The 25,877-nt window shown below is 47.8% G+C and overlaps 1 protein-coding gene and 1 pseudogene across 10 annotated transcripts in view; one reads left to right on the forward strand and one right to left on the reverse strand.

Annotated features, from left to right (window-relative positions):
* The window catches only part of DNAH8 (dynein axonemal heavy chain 8), a 582,992-nt gene that overhangs the window by 149,892 nt on the left and 407,223 nt on the right, over positions 1-25,877 (reverse strand). The window lies entirely within an intron of this gene.
* Positions 20,017-20,100, forward strand: LOC130363346 (U2 spliceosomal RNA; annotated as a pseudogene).

Raw genomic sequence — 25,877 nt, forward strand, 5'->3', positions numbered from 1 at the left:
CATTTCTTATTCTTGCTTTCAGGGCCTCCACACGTCTCCCTGCACTGGGGTGCTGGCCACAGCATACATGTGCTCCCTGTAGGCTGCCTTAGTAAGATGCATCCAACTTCATATTTTAATCTTTAATGCTCTCCTGATTTCTAAGGGAGTATCCATATGTTGCAGTTTTACAGTTATTTTTCTGAAATCGCAGTAATAAAATGCCTTGTTTTTTTTACCACGATTTGCATAATCACAGCAAAATATAGCCCATTTTTGCATCAATGTTAGAAAAATCACAGTAAAGCTGCAACATGTGGATACAGGAGAGCATTAAAGTAAAAAAAAAAATGTCCACACTTTTTTCTGGAAACACTGAAAGATTTGTATGTAGTACCTGAACTTACCAAGGAAGCCAATAAAAAAACATGATAAAGTATAAACCCCAGATCAATGGTGAATACATAACCCCCTATCTTAGTAATAACAACCCCCTTGTACCAATAATCAGCTTTAACAGTGTCCTTTTAAAGGGGTATTCTGCCCCTAGACATCTTATCCCCTATCCAAAGGATAGGGGATAAGATGTCAGATCGTCAGGGTCCCGCTGCTGGGGACCCCAGGGATTTACCATGCGGCACCCACCTTTAGCGGCTTCCGGGACCACTGGAGGTCCTCGGACTGAGTCCATCTCGACCACTGGTACGGAAGATCGTGACATCACGACTCCACCCCCGTGTGACGTCACACTCCGTCCCTCAATGCAAGTCTATGGGAGGGGCGGAGTTGTGACGTCACGATCTACCATACCAGTGGTCGAGATGGACTCAGCCTGAGGACCTCCAGTGGTTCCGGAAGCCGCAAAAGGTGGGTGCCCCATGGTAGATTCCGGGGGTCCCCAGCAGCACCCCATTGGCTTCCTTTGGATAGGGGATAAGATGTCTAGGGGCGGAGTACTCCTTTAAGATTCAGGGAAGCCGCAACCAGCAGTCAATACCCAGCATTTCCAGCAAATCTGCTACATTTTCTGCAAATGAAAGCTTAGCTGAGTTACATACAGTGGGGCAAAAAAGTATTTAGTCAGCCACCAAGTGTGCAAGTTCTCCCACTTAAAAAGATGAGAGAGGCCTGGCATTTCCATCATAGGTTATAACCTCAACTATGAGAGACAGAATGAGAAAAATCCATAAAATCACATTGTCTGATTTTTAAAGAATTTATTTGCAAATTATGGTGGAAAATAAGTATTTGGTCGCCTACAAACAAGTAAGATTTCTGTCTCTCACAGACCTGTAACTTCTTCTGTAAGAGTCTCCTCTGTCCTCCATCGTTACCTGTATTAATGGTTCCTGTTGGAACTTGTTATCAGTATAAAAGACACCTGACCACAACCTCAAACAGTCACACTCCAAACTCCACTATGGCCAAGACCAAAGAGCTGTCGAAGGACACCAGAAACAAAATTGTAGACCTGCACCAGGCTGGGAAGACTGAATCTGCAATAGGCAAGCAGCTTGGTGTGAAGAAATCCACAGTGGGAGCAATTATTAAAAATCAGACAATGTGATTTTATGGATTATTTTTCTCATTATGTCTCTCATAGTTGAGGTTATAACCTATGATGAAAATTACAGCCTCTCTCATCTTTTTAAGTGGGAGAACTTGCACAATTGGTAGCTGACCAAATACGTTTTTGCCCCACTGTAAAGTCACAATGACGCCAGCAACTAAATAGTGATTGCAGCTCTTGCTTAGAGTATGATACAGTCTCTAACTTGGTACTTGTGCAGGATACATTTTAATTTTGTATACAAACAGTGGCGCCATCAGCAGAATAAGGAGTGTATTGCGACTATATATTTTTCAGTGATTATGAAAATTGAAGTAAAAATCCCTTGTTTTTTACTGAGGACATAATTGCAGTAAAATATTTGATTTTATTGCTGCGTACAGTATCCTGCGCATATTTGATCTGCAGGATTTGAAGCCATGTACAGTCATTTAGTTCTGAGGAAGCTTCATTAAGCGAAACATATTTCGGGGCTTATGCAGACGGTGGTGAGTCATGTTTGCTGGGACTTTTCTGTGTTATGCTCTGTCTCCTTTCTAAGTTTGCCTTTATTTTACTGCACTTTGCACTTTATTACGTACTTGCATAAATATAAATTTAGATTAAAGGGGTACTCTGGTGGAAAACTTTTTTTAATTTTTTTTTTAAATCAACTGATACAAACATAGAATGTGTCGGCAGATAAGATCCATTTGGCCCATCTAGTTTGCCCAATAATATCAATCCTATCAATAGTCCCTGTTAAACAGATTTGTAAATTACTTCTATAAAACAATCTTAATTCTTCCAGTACTTATTAGCAGCTGTATACTACAGAGGAAATTCTTTTATTTTTGGATTTCATTTGTCAAGACCACAGTGCTCTCTGCTGACACCTCTGACCATGTCAGGAACTGTCCAGAGCAGGAAAAATTCCCCATAGCAAACATATGCTGCTCTGAACAGTTCCTATAATGGACAGAGGTGTCAGCAGAGAGCACTGTGGTCGTGACTGAAAAGAAATCCCAAAAGAAAATAATTTCCTCTGATAATAAATACTGGAAGGATTAAGAAGTTTTAATAGAAGTAATTTACAAATCTGTTTAACTTTCTGGCACCAGTTGATTTAAAAAAATAAAAAAAGTTTTCCACCGGAGTACTCCTTTAAGCTATTGATTGTTTGTTATGTGATTTACTCCGCCTTCCTCCGCTCTGTTTTCCTGTATGAACTGATTTTTGGTGCCTATTTATGTCTATTTACTTTTTTAATATACGGTTATTTTCAATAAAGATTTATGTGATTAATTTATATCTGGTGGTAGTGTTATAATTTGGTGTGGTTTGGTTGCGTCTCACTACACAGATTTGTGATGGTTATTTCAGAATAGTTGCCTGTTTCTTTTGTCAGAGGCTGGTTAACAATGAAATCTGCAGCATAAAATCCTGTGCATCAAATATGTGCAGGATACTGTACGTGCGAATAGACCCAAAAACTTCAACATTTGGATACAGGAGAGCACTGAAGATTAAAATATTAAATTGGATGCATCTTAACCCCTTAAGGACCAGGCCATTTTACACCTCAGGACCAGAGCGTTTTTTGCACATCTGACCACTGTCACTTTAAACATTAATAACACCGGAATGCTTTTAGTTATCATTCTGATTCCGAGATTGTTTTTTCGTGACATATTCTACTTTAACATAGCGGTAAAATTTTATGGTAACTTGCATCCTTTCTTGGTGAAAAATCCCAAAATTTGATGAAAAATTTGAAAAATTTGCATTTTTCAAACTTTGAAGCTCTCTGCTTGTAAGGAAAATGGATATTCCAAATAAAAAAAATTTTGATTCACATATACAATATGTCTACTTTATGTTTGCATCATAAAATTGACGTGTTTTTACTTTTGGAAGACACCAGAGGGGTTCAAAGTTCAGCAGCAATTTTCCAATTTTTCACAAAATTTTCAAACTCACTATTTTTCAGGGACCAGTTCAGGTTTGAAGTGGATTTGAAGGGTCTTCTTTTTAGAAATACCCCACAAATGACCCCATTATAAAAACTGCACCCCCCAAAGTATTCAAAATGACATTCAGTCAGCGTTTTAACCCTTTAGGTGTTTCACAGGAATAGCAACAAAGTGAAGGAGAAAATTCACAATCTTCATTTTTTACACTCGCATGTTCTTGTAGACCCAATGTTTTTATTTTTACAAGGGGTAAAAGGAGAAAATGTATACTTGTATTTGTAGCCCAATTTCTCTCGAGTAAGCACATACCTCATATGTCTATGTAAATTGTTCGGCGGGCGCAGTAGAGGGCTCAGAAGCGAAGGAGCGACAAGGGGATTTTGGAGAGTACGTTTTTCTGAAATGGTTTTTGGGGGGCATGTTGCATTTAGGAAGCCCCTATGGTGCCAGAACAGCAAAAAAAAAACACATGGCATACCATTTTGGAAACTAGACCCCTTGAGGAACGTAACAAGGAATTAAGTGAGCCTTAATACCCCAAAGGTGTTTCACGACTTTTGCATATGTAAAAAAAAAATATTTTTTTTTCACTAAAATGTGTGTTTCCCCCCAAATTTCACATTTTTGCAAGGGTTAATAGCAGAAAAGACCCCCCAAAATTTGTAACCCCATCTCTTCTGAGTATGGAGGTACCCCATAAGTTGACCTGAAGTGCACTACGGGTGAACTACAATGCTCAGAAGAGAAGGAGTCATATTTGGCTTTTTGAGAGCAAATTTTGCTCGGGGGGCATGTCGCATTTAGGAAACCCCTATGGTGCCAGAACAGCAAAAAAAAAACACATGGCATACCATTTTGGAAACTAGACCCCTTGAGGAACGTAACAAGGAATAAAGCGAGCCTTAATACCCCACAGGGGTTTCACGACTTTTGCATATGTAAAAAAAAATAATAATAATTTCACAAAAATGTGTGTTTCCCCCCAAATTTCACATTTTTGTAAGGGTTAATAGCAGAAAAGACCCCCCAAAATTTGTAACCCCATCTCTTCTGAGTATGGAAATACCCCATGTGTGGACGTCAAGTGCTCTGCTGGCGCACTACAATGCTCAGAAGAGAAGGAGCGCCATTGAGCTTTTGGGAAAAAAATGTTTTGTAATGGAAGTCAGGGGCCATGTGCGTTTACAAAGCCCCCCGTGGTGCCAGAACAGTGGAACCCCCCACATGTGACCCTATTTTGGAAACTACACCCCTCACAGAAATTAATAAGGGGTGCAGTGAGTATTTACACCCCACTGGCGTTTGACAGATCTTTGGAACAGTGGGCTGTGCAAATGAAAAATAAAATTTTTCATTTTCACAGACCACTGTTCCAAAAATCTGTCAGACACCTGTGGGGCGTAAATGCTCACTGTACCCCTTATTACATTCCGTGAGGGGTGTAGTTTGCAAAATGAGGTCACATGTGGGTATTTTTTGGGGGGGGTTTATGTCAGAACCGCTGTAAAATCAGCCACCCCTGTGCAAATCACCAATTTAGACCTCAAATGTACATGGTGCACTCTCACTCCTGAGCCTTGTTATGCGCCCACAGAGCATTTTACACCCACATATGGGGTATTTCTATACTCAGGAGAAATTGCGTTACAAATTTTGGGGGTCTTTTTTTCCTTTTAACGCTTGTGAAAATAAAAAGTAAAGGGCAACACCGGCATGTTAGTGTAATTTTTTTTTTTTTTTTACACTAACAAGCTGGTGTAGCCCCAACTTTTCCTTTTCCTAAGGGGTAAAAGGAGAAAAAGCCCCCCAAAATTAGTAGTGCAATTTCTCCCGAGTACGGCGATACCCCATATGTGGCCCTAAACTGTTGCCTTGAAATACGACAGGGCTCCGAAGTGAGAGAGCGCCATGCGCATTTGAGGACTAAATTAGGGATTGCACAGGGGTGGACATAGGGGTATTCTATGCCACTGATTCCCAAACAGGGTGCCTCCAGCTGTTGCTAAATTCCCAGCATGCCTGGACAGTCAGTGGCTGTCTGGAAATGCTGGGAGTTGTTGTTTTGCAACAGCTGGAGGCTCCGTTTTGGAAACACTGCCATACAATACGTTTTTCATTTTTATTGGGGGGACAGTGTAAGGGGGTGTATATGTAGTGTTTTACCCTTTATTATGTGGTAGTGTAGTGTTTTTAGGGTACATTCGCACTGGTGGGTTACGGTAAGTTTCTCGCTAGAAGTTTGAGCTATGGCGAAAAATTTGCCGCAGCCCAAACTTGAAGCAGGAAACTTACTGTAAGCCTGCCCGTGTGAATGTACCCTGTACGTTCACATGGGGGGGCAAACCTCCAGCTGTTTCAAAACTACAACTCCCAGCATGTACTGACAGACCGTGCATGCTGGGAGTTGTACTTTTGCAACAGCTGGAGGCACACTGGTTGGAAAACCTTCAGTTAGGTTCTGTTACCTAACTCAGTATTTTCTAACCAGTGTGACTCCAGCTGTTGCAAAACTACAACTCCCAGCATGTACTGATCGCCGAAGGGCATGCTGGGAGATGTAGTCATGCAATAGCTGGAGGTACGCAACTACAACTCCCAGCATGCCGAGACAGCTGATTGCTGTCAGGGCATGCTGGGATTTGCAGTTTTGCATCTGGAGGGCTACAGTTTTAGAGAACACTGCAAAGTGATCTCCAAACTGTGGTCCTCCAGCTGTTGCAAAACTACAATTCCCAGCATGCCCTGACAGCAAACAGTTGTTTGAGCATGCTAGGAGTTGTAGTTTTGCAAGATCTGGAGGGCTACAGTTTAGGGACCACTATATAGTGGTCTCAAACTGTAGCCCTCCAGCTGTTGCAAAACTACATATTCCAGCATGCCCAAACAGCTGTCTGGGCATGCTGGGAGTTGTAGTTTTGCAACATCTGGAGGGCTACAGTTAGAGACCACTGTATAATGGTCTCAAACTGTACCCTCCAGATGTTGCTAGGCAACTCACCGGCTTCCGTCGGATCCAGCCGCACGTCATCGCCGCCCGCCGATCTCCGTCGCCTGCAGCCTCCGACGCCCGCCCGGATCGGTAAGTGGATCTTCGGCGCCGGTCCCCGTCATTTCCCCGTCCTGCCCCGCCTATTGTGGGAGGGCAGGACGGGGAAAACGAAAGTAAACCCCCCGCCCCCGATCTGCTATTGGTGGTCGCGTCTAGACCACCAATAGCAGGGATAGGAGGGGTGGCACCCGTGCCACCTCACTCCTATCGCTTCAGGGGGATCGTGGGTGTCTTAGACACCCGCGATCCCCCTTACATTCCGGGTCACCGGGTCACTATAGACCCGTAATGACCCGGAATCGCGCAAATCGCAAGTGTGAATTCACTTGCGATTTGCCGCGATCGCCGACATGGGGGGGTCTGATGACCCCCCTGGGCATTTGCACGGGATGCCTGCTGAATGATTTCAGCAGGCATCCCGGTCCGATCCCCGCCCGGCGCACGGCGGGGACTAAAACTGCCCATGACGTAAATGTACGTCCCTGGTCCTTAAGACCCAGGGTGTCGGGACGTACCGTTACGTCATGGGTCCTGTAGGGGTTAATATTGCAGCCTACCCAGCTAGCTACCTATATAACTACCTGGTACCTACCTACCTACATAGCTACCTACCTACTTAACTAAATGAAAGAAGTCAGCAGCAATCTGGTCTCAGATAAATCAAAAGTGGATTTTATTCATCCTGTGTAAAAGCAGCTACATGTCTACTTAGCTACCTAACCACTTAGCTACCTACCTGGCTACCAATCTACCTACATAGCAACCTACCTATCTACCTGGCTAACTACCTGGGATTCCTGCTCCGACCACCCTCTAAGCTTACAGAGCAGCCAATCAGAAGCCGCTGTGAGATAAATGGCTTATCTAGGATTACAAAAACATACAACAAACAGCACCTCACCCATCATATAGAGCTGTTCCCCTCATATAGCTGTCACGATGCCGGCTGGCAGGTAGTGGATCCTCTGTGTCAGAGAGGGATGGCGAGGACCGCGCTAGTGGACCGGTTCTAAGCCACTACAGGTTTTCACCAGAGCCCGCCGCAAAGCGGGATGGTCTTGCTGCGGCGGTAGTGACCAGGTCGTATCCACTAGCAACGGCTCACCTCTCTGACTGCTGAAGATAGGCGAGGTACAAGGGAGTAGGCAGAAGCAAAGTCGGACGTAGCAGAAGGTCGGGGGCAGGCGGCAAGGTTCGTAGTCAGGGGAGATAGCAGAAGTTCTGGTACACAGGCTTTAAACACACAAAACGCTTTCACTAGGCACAAGGGCAACAAGATCCGGCAAGGAAGTGCAAGGGAAGTGAGGTGATATAGGGAAGTGCACAGGGAGCAGGTGGGAGCCAATTAAGCTAATTGGACCAGGCACCAATCATTGGTGCACTGGCCCTTTAAGTCTCAGGGAGCTGGCGCGCGCGCGCCCTAGAGAGCGGAGCCGCGCGCGCCAGCACATGACAGCAGGGGACGGGAACGGGTAAGTGACCTGGGATGCGATTCGCGAGCGGGCGCGTCCCGCTGTGCGAATCGCATCCCCAACGGCCATGACAGAGCAGCGCTCCCGGTCAGCGGGACTGACCGGGGAGCTGCAGGGAGAAAGACGCCGTGAGCGCTCCGGGGAGGAGCGGGGGCCCGGAGCGCTAGGCGTAACAGTACCCCCCCCCCCTTAGGTCTCCCCTTCTCTTTGTCCGGTAACTGCCTCCCCTGGGATGAGGACACCGGGAAAGGATGGAGGGATTCCTCAACGGCAGGCAGAACAGCAGGAGTAGGAATGGGGAGAGAGGGCAGAGGGCGAGACCTGGCACGGGGCAGTGTGACACCAGGACGAGGGCCATGAGGGGACACAGAGGCTTGCCTGATGGGACTGGGAGGGGGGGAGAGGCATTTCCTGTGGCAGGCAGAGTCCTTAATGACCTTAGGGGGACCGGATACAGGAGGAACCACAGGGTCACGGCAGGGAGTACTGGGAACCGGTTGAAGGCAGTCCTTGGAACAAGAGGGACCCCAACTCTTGATCTCCCCAGTGGACCAATCCAGGGTTGGGGAATGGTGTTGAAGCCAGGGTAGTCCAAGGAGAACTTCAGAAGTGCAATTAGGAAGGACAAAAAATACAATTTCCTCGTGATGAGGTCCGATGCACATTAGGAGGGGCTCCGTGCGGTAACGCACGGTGCAATCCAATCTGGCTCCGTTGACCGCGGAAATGTGGAGTGGCTTGACAAGATGGGTCACCGGAATGCGGAATTTATTCACTAAGGACTCCCGAATAAAATTCCCAGAAGCTCCAGAGTCCAGGCAGGCCACGGCTGAGAGGGGAGAGCTGGCTGAAGTAGAAATCCGAACAGGCACCGTGAGACGTGGAGAAGCCGACTTAGCATCAAGAGACGCCACACCCACGAGAGCTGGGTGCGAGCGTGCGTTTCCCAGACGTGGAGGACGGATTGGGCAATCCACCAAAAAATGTTCAGTACTGGCACAGTACAGACAAAGATTCTCTTCCTTACGGCGATTCCTCTCTTCCAGGGTCAGGCGAGACCGATCCACTTGCATGGCCTCCTCGGCGGGAGGCCTAGGCGCAGATTGCAGTGGAGACTGTGGGAGAGGTGTCCAGAGATCTAAGTCTTTTTCCTGGCGGAGCTCTTGATGCCTCTCAGAAAAACGCATGTCAATGCGAGTGGCTAGATGAATGAGTTCATGCAGGTTAGCAGGAGTCTCTCGTGCGGCCAGAACATCTTTAATGTTGCTGGATAGGCCTTTTTTAAAGGTCGCGCAGAGAGCCTCATTATTCCAGGATAGTTCAGAAGCAAGAGTACGGAATTGTATGGCGTACTCGCCAACGGAGGAATTACCCTGGACCAGGTTCAGCAGGGCAGTCTCAGCAGAAGAGGCTCGGGCAGGTTCCTCAAAGACACTTCGAATTTCCGAGAAGAAGGAGTGTACAGAGGCAGTGACGGGGTCATTGCGGTCCCAGAGCGGTGTGGCCCATGACAGGGCTTTTCCAGACAGAAGGCTGACTACGAAAGCCACCTTAGACCTTTCAGTAGGAAACTGGTCCGACATCATCTCCAAGTGCAGGGAACATTGCGAAAGAAAGCCACGGCAAAACTTAGAGTCCCCATTAAATTTGTCCGGCAAGGACAGGCGGAGGCTAGGAGTGGCCACTCGCTGCGGAAGGGGTGCAGGAGCTGGCGGAGGAGATGGTTGTTGCTGCTGTAGCTGTGACTGTACTTGCTGTAGTTGTGACTGGAGTTGCTGTGTCATGGTGGTCAAGTACGACAGCTGGTGATCTTGTTGGGCGATCTGACGAGCTTGCTGGGCGACCAGCGTAGGGAGGTCAGCGACAACTGGCAGAGGAACTTCAGCGGGATCCATGGCCGGATCTACTGTCACGATGCCGGCTGGCAGGTAGTGGATCCTCTGTGTCAGAGAGGGATGGCGAGGACCGCGCTAGTGGACCGGTTCTAAGCCACTACAGGTTTTCACCAGAGCCCGCCGCAAAGCGGGATGGTCTTGCTGCGGCGGTAGTGACCAGGTCGTATCCACTAGCAACGGCTCACCTCTCTGACTGCTGAAGATAGGCGAGGTACAAGGGAGTAGGCAGAAGCAAAGTCGGACGTAGCAGAAGGTCGGGGGCAGGCGGCAAGGTTCGTAGTCAGGGGAGATAGCAGAAGTTCTGGTACACAGGCTTTAAACACACAAAACGCTTTCACTAGGCACAAGGGCAACAAGATCCGGCAAGGAAGTGCAAGGGAAGTGAGGTGATATAGGGAAGTGCACAGGGAGCAGGTGGGAGCCAATTAAGCTAATTGGACCAGGCACCAATCATTGGTGCACTGGCCCTTTAAGTCTCAGGGAGCTGGCGCGCGCGCGCCCTAGAGAGCGGAGCCGCGCGCGCCAGCACATGACAGCAGGGGACGGGAATGGGTAAGTGACCTGGGATGCGATTCGCGAGCGGGCGCGTCCCGCTGTGCGAATCGCATCCCCAACGGCCATGACAGAGCAGCGCTCCCGGTCAGCGGGACTGACCGGGGAGCTGCAGGGAGAAAGACGCCGTGAGCGCTCCGGGGAGGAGCGGGGGCCCGGAGCGCTAGGCGTAACAATAGCATTGTTCTTCTCATATAGCCATTTCCCTCCTTTCATATAGCCATCCCCCATAGCCAATGTGCAAAATGGCTATTTAAAATGAGGGGATTAGACATGAAATTACAATTCGGGCCTATAGATTAGGAGATTGTGTAGAGGTGGGGAGGGCACTGGAAAATGTGGAGTCTAACATGTTTGTTTTGCAGATGAAGTTTTGGATGGAAGAAGTTGTCGTGGCGGTATGAGCCAAATAGAGAAGAAAAGGAAAGAGGACAATGCTAATCAAAGGAGACGTCAGTTGTAAGTCACTTAATTTAACTGTACATACATAACTGTGTGAAGTACCTCTGGGTATGCATTACACCTGTGGAGTGCAGCATAATATGCAGTGATCAATTATATGTGGATCAGTCTCAGTATGAATCCACATTAGATGGGAAAATCCATGATCTCAGCAACTTGGTGTGAGGCCTAGTGGTGTGAGCCAGGCTAAACTAGCCTGGCTCTGGATGTCACGGCCAACCTTGTGTGGTTTTCACATGTAGCAGTGTGGAAAGTATACACAGGGGTGGTGCAAGGACTTTTGCTACCCTAGGCAAAACCCCATTTTGCTGCCCCCTTGGCAACACCTTTTTTTTCACTATACTGTTACTGAATAAAATTTACTACACGAAGATCAATTTTCCAACATACAGTGACAATACAGAAGAAGACCATATAAGTGGTTACATGTAGGGACTGACAGGTGACGTCTTCTCTTATCGGAGTCAGTCCCTTATCCTTTTCTTTTTGCCCAAGGCATCATAAAGAATTCTCAAACCACGACTCCTCTTCATTAAATTTGCCAGACAAACATTTTAGACTTCTCATTCCAGAATAATTCTTACCTCCACACAGTAATAGTTCCCACTTAGTTCCCCTAGATAGCAGGCCCCCTCATATTGACCTAATGCCACTCTCTCATTGCCCCATGCCCCCTTACATTGCCCTCATGCTCCTCACACATTGCCACCATGCAACTCTCACATTACCACCATGTCACTCTCAGATTGCCCCCATTTTCCTCTTACATTGTCTCCATGTCACACTCTCATTGCCCAAAAGCCCCGTCACATTGCCCCATTCCAATCTCATATTGCCCCAGGTACGACTCACCGTGCCCCATGCCACTCTCACATTGCCCCCATGCCCCTTTTACATTGCCCTCATGTTACAGTCCCTGTGCGTGCAGTCATACAGATGCTCTGCATGCAGGAAGGGCTGCGTGCAGGTAGTGCCGCTTGACTTAACAGGATGGAGCCGTCCTCCGAGGCAGACAGATTGTTCAGGAGCGACATCACTGAGGACTGTAGCGTGCGCTATCAGGATGTAGGACCTGACCTTAGTGATCATGCCTGTCTGCCTCAGAGAAGCACTACACTCCTCTAGCAGGCTGCATCAAGAACTATGCAGCATGTAACAGTACGGGGTTTGGGGGCAGATGATCACAACTGTCTGCTTGGAGGAACAGGGTTGGCGTGAGCGGCTGGTGGAGTCCGGAAACTGGCTCGCTGAGTGGAAGTTAGGACCTGGAGAGCGGCGCCCCCATCAAGAGGGCGCTTTAGGTGGAGCCAGGCCCATAGTATACAGAGAATGGTGTGAGTGAAAAAAACATCCAGCGAAAGGAGATCCTGTGTCTCTGAAAGGAATCACAGGAGGACAAGGCAGAGGGCAGTCAGGAAACTGCCTGGTCAGATGGATCCAGATCTCTGTAAAGAAACATGGTCTGGTCAGATGCATTCATATCTCTGGAGAAACCTGGCCCACTCAGATGGAGCCAGATCTCTATGGAGAAACATGGCCCGGTCAGATGGATCCAGATAATCTGTAGAGAAACATGGCCTGGTCAGATGGAGCCAGATCCCTGTAGAGAAACATGACCTGGTCAGATGGATCCAGATCTCTATGGAGAAACATGGCCTGGTCAGATGGATCCAGATCTCTGTGGAGAAACATGGCCTGGTCAGATGGATCCAGATCTCTATAGAGAAACATGGCCTGGTCAGATGGATCCAGATCTATATAGAGAAACATGGCCTGGTCAGATGGATCCAGATCTCTGTGGAGAAACATGTCCTGGTCAGATGGATCCAGATCTCTATGGAGAAACATGACCTGGTCAGATGGATCCAGATCTCTGTGGAGAAACAAGACCTATGTCACGATTCGGTTGGCTGGAGGTGGATCCTCTGTGCCAGAGAGGGATTGGCGTGGACCGTGTTGGTGGACCGGTTCTAAGTTGCTACTGGTATTCACCAGAGCCCGCCGCAAAGCGGGATGGTCTTGCAGCGGCGGTAGCAACCAGGTCGTATCCACCAGCAACGGCTCAACCTCTCTGACTGCTGAAGATAGGCCCGGTACAAGGGAGTAGACAAGAGCAAGGTCGGACGTAGCAGAAGGTCAGGGCAGGCAGCAAGGATCGTAGTCAGGGGCAATGGCAGGAGGTCTGGAACACAGGCTAGGAACACACAAGGGAACGCTTTCACTGGCACAATGGCAACAAGATCCGGCAAGGGAGTGCAGGGGAAGTGATGTATAAATAGGGAGTGCACAGGTGAACACACTTATCAAGCCTGCTGCGCCAATCAGTGGCGCAGTGGCGCAGTGGCCCTTTAAATTGCAGAGACCCGGCGCGTGCGCGCCCTAAGGAGCGGGGCCGCGCGCGCCGGGACAAGACCGACGGGGAGCGAGTCAGGTACGGGAGCCGGGATGCGCATCGCGAGCAGGCGCCTCCTGCATCGCGAATCGCATCCCGGCTGAGAGAGACATTGCAGCGCACCCGGTCAGCAGGTCTGACCGGGGCGCTGCAAATGCGAGGAAGTTGCGAGCGCTCCGGGGAGGAGCGGGGACCCGGAGAGCTCGGCGTAACAGTACCCCCCCCCCCCCCCCTTGGGTCTCCCCCTCTTCTTGGAGCCTGAGAACCTGAGAATAAGACTTTTGTCTAGGATGTTGTCCTCAGGTTCCCAGGATCTCTCTTCAGGACCACAGCCTTCCCAATCCACCAAAAAAAATTTTTTTCCTCTGACAGTCTTGGAGGCCAGAATCTCCTTTACGGAGAAGACGTCAGAAGAACCGGATACAGGAGTGGGAGAAACAAATTTGGGAGAGAAGCGGTTAATGATGAGTGGTTTAAGGAGAGAGACATGGAAGGCATTGGGAATACGGAGAGAAGGAGGAAGAAGGAGTTTGTAAGAGACAGGGTTGATCTGGCACAAGACTTTGAAAGGACCAAGATAGCGTGGTCCCAGTTTGTAACTGGGGACACGAAAGCGGACATATTTAGCAGAGAGCCATACCTTGTCTCCGGGAGCAAAAATGGGGGGAGTTCTTCTTTTCTTATCGGCGAATCTTTTCATCCGGGATGACGCCTGTAAAAGAGAATTTTGGGTCTCTTTCCATATGGTGGAAAGATCACGAGTCACTTCATCCACAGCGGGCAAACCAGAGGGCAAGGGAGTAGGGAGGGGGGGAAGGGGGTGACGGCCGTACACCACGAAAAATGGGGACTTGGCAGAAGATTCGGAGACTTTGAAGTTGTATGAGAATTCGGCCCATGGTAGAAGATCTGCCCAGTCATCCTGGCGGGAGGAAACAAAATGCCGTAAATAGTCACCCAGGACCTGATTAATTCTTTCTACTTGCCCATTGGATTGGGGATGATAAGAAGAAGAGAAGTTTAATTTAATCTTGAGCTGTTTACAGAGGGCCCTCCAGAATTTAGACACGAATTGGACGCCTCTATCCGAGACGATATGCGTGGGCAAACCGTGAAGGCGAAAAATTTGTACAAAAAATTGCTTTGCCAACTGAGGCGCTGAAGGAAGACCAGGAAAAGGAATAAAATGTGCCATCTTGGAAAATCGATCAACGACCACCCAAACAACTGTGTTGCCACGGGATGAGGGCAAGTCTGTAATAAAGTCCATACCAATCTGTGACCAAGGCTGTTCGGGAACGGACAGAGGATGAAGGAGGCCAGCAGGCTTCTGGCGAGGAGTCTTATCCCGGGCACAGACAGTACAGGCCCGCACAAAATCAACAACATCCGTCTCCAGAGTCGGCCACCAATAAAAACGAGAGATGAGTTGCAAGGATTTTTTGATGCCCGCATGGCCTGCGAGATGGGAGGAGTGTCCCCATTTGAGAATCCCGAGACGCTGGCGTGGAGAAACGAAGGTTCTCCCTGGATGAGTTTGCGTGATGGAGGCTGGAGAAGTGGAGATCAGACAGTCCGGAGGAATGATGTGTTGCGGAGAGACCTCTACTTCAGAGGCATCAGAAGAACGAGAGAGGGCATCGGCCCTAATGTTCTTGTCAGCAGGGCGAAAATGAATTTCAAAGTTAAAACGGGCAAAGAACAACGACCACCTGGCCTGGCGAGGGTTCAGTCGTTGGGCAGACTGGAGATAGGAGAGATTCTTGTGATCAGTGTATATGATAACTGGAAATTTTGATCCCTCCAGCAGATGCCTCCATTCCTCAAGCGCCAATTTAATGGCCAGTAGTTCTCGATCCCCGATGGAGTAATTTCTCTCCGCTGGAGAGAAGGTCCTAGAAAAAAACCCACAAGTAACAGCATGCCCGGAAGAATTTCTTTGTATAAGGACAGCTCCAGCTCCCACTGAGGAGGCATCTACCTCCAATAGGAAGGGTTTAGATGGGACAGGTCTGGAGAGCACGGGAGCAGAAGAAAAGGCAGACTTGAGATGTTTAAATGCGTCTTCCGCTTGTGGAGACCAGGACTTGGGATTGGCATTTTTCTTGGTTAAAGCCACGATAGGAGCCACAATAGTGGAAAAGTGTGGAATAAATTGTCTGTAATAATTGGCAAACCCCAAAAAACGTTGGATAGCACGGAGTCCGGAGGGGCGTGGCCAATCTAAGACGGCAGAGAGTTTATCTGGGTCCATTTGTAGTCCCTGGCCAGAGACCAAGTATCCTAGGAAAGGAAGAGATTGACATTCAAAAAGACATTTCTCCATTTTGGCATAAAGTTGATTGTCTCGAAGTCTCTGAAGAACCATGCGGACATGCTGGCGGTGTTCTTCTAAGTTGGCAGAAAAAATCAGAATATCGTCCAGATAAACCACAACACAGGAATATAAGAGATCACGAAAAATTTCATTAACAAAGTCTTGGAAGACGGCAGGGGCGTTGCACAGGCCACAGGGCATGACCAGATACTCAAAGTGTCCATCTCTGGTGTTAAATGCAGTCTTCCATTCGTCCCCCTCCCTGATGCGGATGAGATTATAAGCCCCCCTTAAGTCCAGTTTGGTAAAGATGTGGGCGCCTTGTAGGCGATCAAAGAGTTCCGAGATAAGAGGTAAAGGGTAGCGTTTTTTTACCGTGATTTTATTAAGTCCGCGGTAGTCAATGCAAGGGCGTAGGGAGCCATCTTTTTTGGACACAAAAAAAATCCAGCTCCGGCAGGAGAGGAGGATTTGCGGATAAACCCCTTTTTTAAAATTTTCCTGGATGTACTCCGACATGGCAAGAGTCTCTGGGGCAGACAGAGGATAGATTCTGCCCCGGGGTGGAGTAGTACCAGGGAGGAGGTCAATAGGACAGTCATAAGGCCTGTGAGGGGGTAAAGTCTCCGCTTGCTTCTTGCAAAAGACGTCAGCATAGTCCATATAAGCCTTAGGAAGACCGGATACAGGGGAAACCACAGGGTCACGGCAGGGAGTACTGGGAACCGGTTTAAGACAGTCCTTGAGACAAGAAGTACCCCAGTTCTTGATCTCTCCTGTGGACCAATCAAGGGTTGGGGAATGGCGTTGAAGCCACGGTAATCCAAGAAGAATTTCAGAAGTGCAGTTGGAGAGGACCAAAAATTCAATTTTTTCGTGATGAGGTCCGATGCACATTAGGAGAGGTTCCGTGCGGTAACGCACGGTACAGTCCAATCTTTCATTGTTAACAGAATTGATGTAGAGGAGTCTGGCAAGACTGGTCACTGGGATGTTGAACCTGTTGATGAGGGAGGCCAAAATAAAATTTCCTACAGATCCGGAATCCAGGAAGGCCATAGCAGAGAAGGAGAGGGTAGAGGAAGATATCCGCACAGGCACAGTAAGGCGTGGAGAAGCAGAGTTGACATAAAAAACTGTCTCACCTTTGTGCGGAGTCAGCGTACGTCTTTCCAGGCGGGGAGGACGGATAGGACAATCCTTCAAGAAGTGTTCGGTACTGGCACAGTACAGGCACAGATTCTCCATGCGGCGTCGTGTCCTCTCTTGAGGTGTCAAGCGAGACCGGTCAACTTGCATAGCCTCAGGAGGCACAGGAACGGATTGCAGAGGACCAGAGGAGAGAGGAGCCGGGGAGAGAAACCGCCTCGTGCGAACAAAGTCCATATCCTGGCGGAGCTCCTGACGCCTTTCGGAAAAACGCATGTCAATGCGGGTGGCCAGATGAATAAGTTCATGCAGGTTAGCAGGAATTTCTCGTGCGGCCAGCACATCTTTAATGTTGCTGGATAGGCCTTTTTTAAAGGTCGCGCAGAGGGCCTCATTATTCCAGGATAATTCTGAGGCAAGAGTACGGAATTGGATGGCGTACTCGCCAACAGAAGAATTACCCTGGACCAGGTTCAATAGGGCAGTCTCAGCAGAAGAGGCTCGGGCAGGTTCCTCAAAGACACTTCGAATCTCCGTGAAGAAGGAGTGTACAGAGGCAGTGACAGGGTCATTGCGGTCCCAGAGCGGTGTGGCCCATGACAGAGCTTTCCCAGACAGAAGGCTGACTACGAAAGCCACCTTAGACCTTTCAGTAGGAAACTGGTCCGACATCATCTCCAAGTGCAGGGAACATTGCGAAAGAAAGCCACGGCAAAACTTAGAGTCCCCATCAAATTTATCCGGCAAGGATAATCGTAGGCCTGAAGCGGCCACTCGCTGCGGAGGAGGTGCAGGAGGAGGAGATTGTTGCTGGAGTTTTGGTAATAGCTGCTGTAGCATCACGGTCAGTTGAGACAGCTGGTGGCCTTGTTGCGCTATCTGTTGCGACTGCTGGGCGACCACCGTGGTGAGGTCGGCGACAACTGGCAGTGGGACTTCAGCGGGATCCATGGCCGGATCTACTGTCACGATTCGGTTGGCTGGAGGTGGATCCTCTGTGCCAGAGAGGGATTGGCGTGGACCGTGTTGGTGGACCGGTTCTAAGTTGCTACTGGTATTCACCAGAGCCCGCCGCAAAGCGGGATGGTCTTGCAGCGGCGGTAGCAACCAGGTCGTATCCACCAGCAACGGCTCAACCTCTCTGACTGCTGAAGATAGGCGCGGTACAAGGGAGTAGACAAGAGCAAGGTCGGACGTAGCAGAAGGTCAGGGCAGGCAGCAAGGATCGTAGTCAGGGGCAACGGCAGGAGGTCTGGAACACAGGCTAGGAACACACAAGGGAACGCTTTCACTGGCACAATGGCACAATCAGTGGCGCAGTGGCCCTTTAAATTGCAGAGACCCGGCGCGCGCGCGCCCTAAGGAGCGGGGCTGCGCGCGCCGGGACAAGACCGACGGGGAGCGAGTCAGGTACGGGAGCCGGGATGCGCATCGCGAGCGGGCGCCTCCCGCATCGCAAATCGCATCCCGGCTGAGAGAGACATTGCAGCGCACCCGGTCAGCAGGTCTGACCGGGGCGCTGCAAATGCGAGGAAGTTGCGAGCGCTCCGGGGAGGAGCGGGGACCCGGAGCGCTCGGCGTAACAACCTAGTCAGATGGATCAAGATCTCTATGGAGAAACATGGCCTGGTCAGATGGATCCAGATCTCTATAGAGAAACATGTCCTGGTCAGATGGATCCAGATCTATATAGAGAAACATGGCCTGGTCAGATGGATCCAGATCTATATAGAGAAACATGACCTGGTTAGATGGATCCAGATCTCTGTAAAGAAACATGGTCTGGTCAGATGCATTCATATCTCTGGAGAAACATGTGCTGGTCAGATGGATCCAGATCCCTGTGGAGAAGCATGGCCTGGTCAGATGGATCCAGATAATCTGTAGAAAAACATGGCCTGGTCGGATGGATCCAGATCCTTGTGGAGAAACATGACCTGGTCAGATGGATCCAGATCTCTGTGGAGAAACATGACCTGGTCAGATGGATCCAGATCTCTGAGGAGAAACATGACCCGGTCAGATGGATCCAGATCTCTGTGGAGAAACATGACCTAGTCAGATGGATCAAGATCTCTGTGGAGAAACATGGCCTGGTCAGATGGATCCAGATCTCTATGGAGAAACATAGCCCGGTAAGATGGAGCCAGATCTCTATGGAGAAATATGACCTGGTCAGATGGATCCAGATCTCTATAGAGAAACATGGCCTGGTCAGATGGATCCAGATCTCTATGGAGAAACATGGCCTGGTCAGATGGATCCAGATCTCTATGGGGAAACATGGCCTGGTCAGATGGAGCCAGATCTCTGTGGAAAAACATGGTTTGAGCGGCATAAATTGATAAACCCTTTCTGTCAGTAATAAACAGTTCTGGTGGAGAAGTAGTAGAGAGAATTTCTTTGTGCAACCTGGTTCCTTATACTTGTGGATGGAAATTGAACAGTAAGGTTTATCTAAGCATTGCTGTGATAAAGTTAATCATGTGAACAATTAAATTTAGAGAAACCTTCACACAGTAGATACTGAAGGAAAATCCTAGTAATTTCAAGTTGAGTTAATGCTTATGAAGAAATATAAAATCCCATCCCTTCCCCAATATCGCGCCACACCCCTACCCTTCAATTCCCTGGTTGAACTTGAGGAACGTATGTCTTTTTTCAACCGTACTAACAATGTAACTATGTAACTAAGACGAAGATGAAAGATGAAATGTGGACAGGATTTTAAAGTGAATCAGTCAGTGCTTAAATATAATCTGAGTTGCTTACAGTGTGAAGAGAATGAATATGAAGAGTCAAGGAAAAGTTGACCGGCTGCATTAGGGGCTCGGTCTTCAGGCCCCTACCCTTGATAAATATGCATGGGCCCAGTGAAAGCTGTACTAGCATCTACACCAAACATATGTCAGGTAACTGAGTTATTATAAGGTTTGCTGGACAGTAAAATGTGTTTCAAGTGTTGAAGGCCAATCTAACTGTATTTTCCAGAATGCATACGTAATTTTATGTAATTGTCTACTAACATAAATGCTCTCCAGCATGCAGAGAATTAAATGTTGCTAAAAATTGCCCTGCATTGCATTTGCAACAGAATCTAGTCACACTTACCAGCTTCTAGCCAATAGCTGCAGGAGCTGTCCTAATTTCACCCAGTTAGCATGGATAGATGTGGATCTTGATTTCTTTGGTCATTTTATTGTTAGCCGGGGTATAGCCAGGAGTTCTCTTGGCCTTTTGGCTAAGATCAAGTGTAGTACCTGTTCTTATCAGTTTACGCCGGTGACCCGAAGTGCCGGCATTGAGCTGGTGGGGATGGGTGCTGCATGGTAGGAGGCAGGTGTACCGGGGCGTTCCGGGGCTGGTTCTGAGGAATCAGCTCGACGGCTGCCCTGATGTGACCTGCTTCCTCCGGGTCTCACCATGAGGTAGAGGGGTGTAGAGCCGAGGTACTTCTGTGCCTCGGGAAGTGGTGACCCTGAGGTTGCCGAAACTCACTGGGTATTAACTCACTGAGTGAACGCACTGCACCATACTCTTCACCTTTGGCACTCACCCTTTGTATCCCGGCCTTCTGGCTAGGATCAGGGCAATTTTTATAGATCCGGCCGGATGACCGGGCAGTATATCTGCACTCGTCCACTTGTTTATTATTTTTTTGTTTTTCATTGTGCCACGTTTGTGTCCTTATTTGTACACAGGATTGTCAGGATATAGTAGCCCTTCTGGGTGTCCCTCCTGGCGGTCTAGGGGAGGTGTGTGTCCATTAGGTTCCTCAACTCCCTGCAACCCCTGGGCATCTTGGCTTTGGTCAAGATGCCACCAGTATACGGCTCCTCGGCTGATACCTTGGCTAACGCCTAGGTTGAAGCCAGGAGCAAAAAGGGGCATCGAACCTGGATCCTTGCAGGTGCCTTTTGGCCCGGAGGTTAAGGGTAGGTTTGTTGGGGGGCCTCTCTCCTGTCGGAGAAGGGCTTAGAGATAGACCGCACCCTTTGTGCACGTTTTTTTAGTGTGACACGTTTGCACTTTTTCTTGCACTTTGGGTGATAGAGAGCACGCGCCTCGGCTCTTAAAAAAAAAAAAAAAAATAGCCAGGAGCTCTGCTATCCTGAGAAAACTTAAAGTTAGAACTAGCCTCCAATACTGACCAACTTATCCATAGAATAGGACATAAGTGTTTGATTGCAGGGGGTTTGACCACTGAGATCTTCCATAATCTCCCACCCCACACTTCGACTCTCCCCATGAATGAAGCAGTGTTGAGATGCCCCCTTTATGCATCCCTATTAGAGCCGGAGATACATGTGCGCTGTATCTCCTGATCTCCCATAGGGATTTAAGGAGGGAACGTGTCTGCTAGCGCTTTGTGCTGTGGTCAACTCAGCTCAATGCACTGCGCAACGTTCTGCACCATAGTCTTGCGCTTGTGCTGTTGATGCAAAGGGTGAGTGCCTGAGGCTGAGAAACCTTACTCTGTGTGTGCTGCCCCATGCATAACCAGGAGACATGAGATGAGGATGCGCCGCATGGCACTGGAGGCCAAGCCATGCATATTAATGAAATAGGGAGAGCGAAGGAGCGATGAGGCATTCCAGACCGCTACAGTGATGTGGCTGGCAAACGCCTCTGTAACTCCTTATAGAGGAAAAAAAAAGCAATATTTTGACAATTCAGACAGCTACCACAAAGGTGTTTTAATTTATTGTAAAAGCAGCTAAATCCCACTGTCAGCAGCTCAGATCATGTCCGAGCACTGACAGATTCCCTTTAATGTATACGGTGGGGAATAATTCCTAAATAAAAGAAAGATACAGATTTCACCACTTTACTGCACTCTCCATTCACATCTATGGACTTACCCTCCGTATTTTACCTTGGGATTATATAAAAAATGCATGAGGCAATGTAAAAGCACAATACTTCACACTGTGCAGAAAACTGTGTGTGAAAGTGAAATTTTTTTCAAACTGCGTGAAACATTTGAACGTTTATGAGCTTCTCCCAAAAGGAACACCAACTGCAAACAAATCGGCCCTAAAATATCTCATCGTTCATACAGGGCTCGCCTTCAAGACATTCTCCAATGATTTTTTCTTTTGTTTTTTTAAATCATTATTTATGTGGAATGTCACGGTGTGACTGCTGTTTCAATGCCAATATTATTCAAGTCCTATGCTCATTGCAGAAATGCTATTAAACTTTGAGCAGTGAAGGAGCAAAGAGATTTTGCAGGATGTTACGGGTTAAATCCGGCAGGGCTGTAATTGTGGGAGAGCGTGGGCTTATATAATGACCACAATCCCCTTCCTCGGGGCGTGTGTTGTGATCGCAGTGTTCTCTGTTACCAGAAGCACCGCTACTAGCTCATACGCTCGGAGGGAGAGGAGTTTTTGTGTGTTGGTTGTTATACAAAGTTTCCTAGTTGGCCACGGTAGGTCAGTGCTGTTGCCTCATTAATACAAGGTAACAGCTTGGTTTATTTTCTGCCTGCCATGGCCTTTTGTATGCCAGCCGTGGTATTTTTCATTTTGATAACATCAGGTTTGGGGGGGTCGGCGGTGTCATTATAACTAACCAGCCTCAAGCTTGCTGCTTTCGCTTCTGTGTATCACTGTATTCATTCAATGTGTCCAAGGCTCACCTTGCGCGGGCTCCGCCCCCTCTCAACTCCGCTTCAGTCTCTGTCACAGCTGGAGGTGAGTAGCGGCCGGGTAAGGGCTCAGGGCATGCCACAGGTCTGAGCACAGCCTGTTCGTGTCAGCAGTGTCAGGAGCTTCAGCTGCGTATCGGGATCGCCGGTCTTCGGCGGGCTGTGTGAGTGTGTCCCGCTTCTGCGTACAGCACCAGTGTTTCCCTGTGCCAGCGCTATGCGCCGGGTGGAGAAAGATTCAAACCAATCCCAGGGTCAGAGTCAGCTGAGGCTGGTGCTGTGTGCAGAGAGTGGGAGACACAGATGGCACAGAAGAGCTAGTAGCTGGCGATGCCATACTGTAAATTTCATACAAATTAGCTGTGTACCAAATAAAAATTAAAAAAAAAGGGAAAAAAGAGAAGCTGTTTGGGGGTAACGATCGGTGCTGCACACTATTTGCCCAGGGTCCCGGCTTTCATTAGCAGCTGGGACCGACCCGGTATTCACGCAGGGTCACGGCGCGAGCCCGCGTTATATACTGGGACCGGGCGCAGGGCTTACATGTATGCCCTGCGTCCTTAAGAGGTTAAAAAACAAATATATATATATATATATACACACACACACACAGTATATAATAAAAAAAATTATAGTAATTTTTAATTATTTTTTTTTTATATATATATTTATATATATATATATATATATATATATATATATATATATAGTGAAAAGGAGAGACAGCACCGATCCTCTCAGCGTGTGCAAGTGATCATCCGAGAATGCCAACCCGGAAAAGCGTACAATGTCCAAAGTGAATACAGCACCAAGCAACAGCTGGGGACTCAAGTTTATAGATGGAGTGAGACTTTATTTGCTATCCAATGTGCAACGTTTCGGCAACAAACTGCCTTTTTCAAGCATATCCATGCTTACATTGATCCATGTCACTGATCGCATCCTTATCTTGTTGATCGCTTGAAAACCCTGCATCTGTATGTTACAGTTGTGTTTTAGAATAAGTGAATTGCCCATCATAACTGACACGTCTTCAGGTGGAAGATACTTGCAACAATATTGTTTACGCAGAGGTAGCAAGTCAATTATATCTGACACGTCTTCAGGTGGAATTTACTTGCATTATATTGTTACTGACACGTCTTCAGAGCAATATCGATTACGTAGTGGTAGTATAAGTGACTTGCCCATCATACCTGACACATCTTCAGGTGGAAGTTACTTGCATTATATTGCTACTGACACGTTTTTAGAGCAATATCTCATACACTTTGACACATTTTAGTATTAGAAAAAAAAATCTTGCCTCATTCAATCATTAACATCTTCATTTTCATACAGTCCTAGCATGGCACATTTCATATTCAGTTCACTCAGTTTCAGTAAAATTTCTCACAAGGACACTACAACAATACATGCTTTCATACAAACGGCTACAATTGAGTGATCGGTACTTGTCTTGTTTCAGGGCATAGCTCTTGGTGACGTGGCTTTTTGAGTTTTGGAAGTATGTAAAAAAAAAAAAGGGGTACATATGGTTGTAGATCAGTAATTCAGGATTCAACTTAGGTGGGGCTTGTAGCCTGTCTCTCCCTCCTCCCATTGTATGTGTGCTCAGTCAAACTGGAGGCAACTGGGAGCAGGCTGCTAGTTGGCCTAATGCTGCTGTAATTGCCCACTGGCCCCTGGTTTTTGCTTATCACGCACAGGTAGGTTAGCGTTAGGTCCCGCGGCACTTGAGAAACCTTGGCATTGGTGTGCGGGCTCTGGTATGTCCTTCATCTAAGGATATACTGGCGAAAGTCTCAATTTTAACATCAGTGTTGAGGGATAGCCAATGTCATTGCTTACGTCTACCAAAGTAGTGCACCTAAATTTCGGTATTGTATTCTAATTCTTACACATCCACACCGTTTATCTGGTGGAGGATGCCATTGTGGCACTTGTAGTCTGTTGCAGGCATCCTCCATTGTATGCATTTTTATGCTGGGGATCGCCCTTAGCAACGGACTACAAGGGCAGGATCTGCTACCCCAGTATATATGCACAACTGCATTTGGGGTTGAGCACCTCCTGCCATTTGAGACCACATCTTTGTTGTTGTTTAAACAATACATGCTTTCATACAAACGGCTACAATTGAGTGATCGGTACTCAGTGAGTGATCGTTGTTTTTTGAGTTTTGTAGGTCAGTTACAAGTATGTAAAAAAAAAAAAAAAAAAGGGTACATATGGTTGTAGATCAGTAATTCAGGATTCTTTTGTTTGTCCACCCGCACATGTCACTGGACCGGACAGGTTGTCAGTCAGCATGTCTAATGCTTCTGATATTGAGGAGACCTTGACGATTCCGGAGACTCCAGTCAGATGCAGTGTCTCTTCTTATCGAGTGTGGAAATTCCTAAGATCATGGAGGAGTTGCGCAGAAGGGGAGAGCTAAGAAGGCTGAGCTGTACAATCTACTGATGGATCAACCTCTTGCGGGCCCCAGTGGGGTTTCTGAACCTGAAAATGGAGACAGCACCAAAGTTGGAGACAGTTTGGGCAGCTCCACCAAATGATGAGCTCCATGCTGTCTTCTATGGCTGGGTTTCAGAACAGACCTGAGTCTTTGGAAAGGGATGGGGTTAAACCTAGGTTGTCCCTTCTGTACCTGCCGTAGTTCCTGTGTCATCAGTCCAGGAGGTTGTAAGCCCACCCTTGGTGCATGTAGCGTCTACATCAAGTGCTCCTATGGTTACAAAGGATTTAAGCATGGCCCCTGCTTTCTATGTCCCTTCCAGTATCCGGAAGGACATCATAGAGGACAAGGATATAAATTTGGCAGCTTTATTGATAGCAGCCCATGACCTCTGGGATACTAAAACCAGACTCAATAGGAAGCTGAGCATCTCTGAATTTGTGGTGGCATTCAGCATGTACCATGACGTGATATGTTCCGTCAGGCCAGACAGATGCAAAGAGTTGGACACATATCTGTTTAATGTAGCAGTTTTGAGCATGAAGTATGGCAGCTCAACATTCTATGACTATCACAAGTCCTTATTGCTCAAAGCAGCGGCAGCTTTGATCCAGCACAACAAGAAAGCTAATTGGGCAAAAATTTTCACTGAACTGTTCTGCAGGCATTTTGCTGGGTTGAAAGCACCAGCGTGTACATATTGCCAGTCAACTTCTCATTCCACTGCATCGTGTCAATTGGAAAAGGAGGATGTAGCTGGTGCCAGAGCTCCAGCGGTGCCAAAGAGCAGTCAATATGGTGGATAGGCTGGTCAGGCCGGAAAGATTCCTAGGGCGGAATCAGATTTGCTAAAAAATGAAGTTGACAAAGGTTTCATGATCGGCCCATTTGTTTCATCATTTTTCTACTCTTGTAGGGTCAGCCACATAAATATAGTGTCTGGTAAGTTCATTAAAAAGAAGAGATTAATCTAC

This window comes from Hyla sarda, chromosome 3 (assembly GCF_029499605.1).
Source record: "Hyla sarda isolate aHylSar1 chromosome 3, aHylSar1.hap1, whole genome shotgun sequence".
NCBI lineage: Eukaryota > Metazoa > Chordata > Amphibia > Anura > Hylidae > Hyla > Hyla sarda.